The sequence below is a fragment of the Callospermophilus lateralis genome, unplaced genomic scaffold (genome assembly GCF_048772815.1).
Source record: "Callospermophilus lateralis isolate mCalLat2 unplaced genomic scaffold, mCalLat2.hap1 Scaffold_93, whole genome shotgun sequence".
Lineage (NCBI taxonomy): Eukaryota > Metazoa > Chordata > Mammalia > Rodentia > Sciuridae > Callospermophilus > Callospermophilus lateralis.
In genome coordinates this window covers 889981-892353 of record NW_027517451.1, presented here as the reverse complement: position 1 = coordinate 892353, position 2373 = coordinate 889981, and positions in this window count along the sequence as shown.

Genomic DNA, 2373 nt, shown 5'->3' with positions numbered 1-2373 from the left:
TATGTCAAGAACTTTGTAATTTTTGAACAACCAATAAAAAATAAAAATAAAAATAAAACAATACCAATCAAAAATAAAAACTTATTTAAGTGAACTTAATAAAATCTTGGTGAAATGGCAAAAAAAAATTAAAAAATAAAACAAACAAACAAACAAAAGCAATCTACCAAGAGGTAAAGACTGAACTACTGTGTTTGTAACTGTTTCCCCCATCAACCAAATTTACAGTGTTTATAGAGTGAACCCTATTCTGTTCTTTCATCTGGGAAGCACTTCTGTAATCACTGCCTGGTGTCACATAGAAGGGAAGGTGGCAGTTTATTTCTCAAATCTGATATTTTTCAAAGAACAGGTGCCTAAATTATTAATTGGTGAAAAATGCAATGTCCAAGGAATGGTGGCCTATTTAAAACAGAACTTGAAAAGGATTTTGGGTGTGGTATAGCAATATAAGTTTTAGGTTTTTTAGATCCATAAGGAGCAAATTTATACCTATTTCTGAATTAAGCACAAGATAAAGGACAGCTGTTAATATTTTTAAAAAAGGTAGTTCAAAATGTGACTTTATATAACTGACAAAAACGTCTTGCTAATTTTACCTAATATTTGATCATTAATCTCAGGACAACTTACTACAGGGCCAAAAAAGGGATTGTCTCCCAAGTAGAACTGTGAGAGTAAGCATAGGTATCATTGTTTTCTATTTCCACTTTTACATGAGAATCACAAATTTTGTTCAATTGCTTTATAAATCTATATAAACCTGATGATGTTTTAAAAACCATATTAACAGCTGTTAGAATAAAAAAATCAGTACATTTGTTTGGGGTCATTTTACATTGCTTTATTATGCTTACCATGATTTTCAGTGTTTTGCAATTATATTACTAGTACAAAATAAATGGCTAATTGATGTGTTAGTTTAAGTAGTTTTGGCTACACTACTTACTAATGAGATTTTAATAGTACCTAAGGGATTTCATGGCTCCATGTAATGTTCCCATTAATGAATGCTTCTTAATATCATTGGTTCTACTGATATTTTCCAGTTTTGTTCTTATGTCATCTATTTACAGTATGGATTATACAGAAAGTAAACTGGGGTCATTTTTTTAATTGGAGGAAGCTGAAAATAAATATGACACAAAGCACTTAAATTTATTTCTTAGTGAACTGGATTCTCGTAAACTTATGTTATTACTTGGAAGCTTCTATAAAATTTTCCCATACCATGACTTACAAAAAAACCTATTCAATAGTTCATATGCTGAGTTCTTGTTACACTAGACAGACATATCATTAAGTGGGGGGGGGGAGGGAGAAGGATAAGGTTTAGTCCTATGTCTTTGAAAATTAAAAATTTTACCTGATTCTCATATAGGGTCCTCTGCCATGTTTTTTTTTTTTTTTGTGGAGTCTTAAAGTTATAATTGCTCAATATGTTTTTTGAACAATGTACTAAATAGCAAACCTACTGCCATATTATTACCCTGGATATACTAAAAAATTATGCTAGATTACAGTTTAATAATTAAACTGTACATACTGTGCATATAAAGAATTTTTATCTTATGTAAATTATTTTTACAACACAAGTTGGGTAACATGGTTTCTGTTCATTTCATTTAATTAAAGCTACTTCTTATAGTGGCTGCCAGTAGCAGAATGTTAAATTGTGGTTTATATACTTTTTTCATTGTAAATAATCTCGGTTCTACATTGTCAGTGTAAAAACAGAATCTTTGTATATCAAAATCATGTAGTTTGTATAAAATGTGGGAGGAATATATTTACAGTGTGTTGTAATTTTGTAAGGCCAACTATTTACAAGTTTTAAAATTTTCTATCACGGTTTGTATATTTAAACATCTGATAAATATTAAATCATAACTTGGTAGTAATCTTAATTAAACTTGTTTTCTCAAAATTCAAGTTATTGAAAACTTTTCATTCATTTAAAAAATAGAAAGCAGATATATAAAATCTGTGGTAAACTGTGCTATATATTGTATGAAATACAATACTCTACTCTATGTTTTGAATTGTTTCTAGAGAGCAATATATTTTGCCTTAATTTGTAACTAAGTATGTTAATGCATTTATTAACTATTATGGAGACAAATTTTAAAAGTTTTAAATAGAAAAGACAGTATTAGAAAAAATGTTGGAAGTAACCATTAGAAAATATTGTTTGATAGTTATCTGTCAATATTTAAGAACACTTAAACTTAAAACTTTTATCCTGTCTTAAATCTGAACTATATTGTGGAAAACATATTTTGAAATATAAGTGAATACCACCAATTTAATCTTTATTTAAAAGCAAATGATTAAAAATATCTACATGATATTAATTGTAGTCAGTTGCCTAGA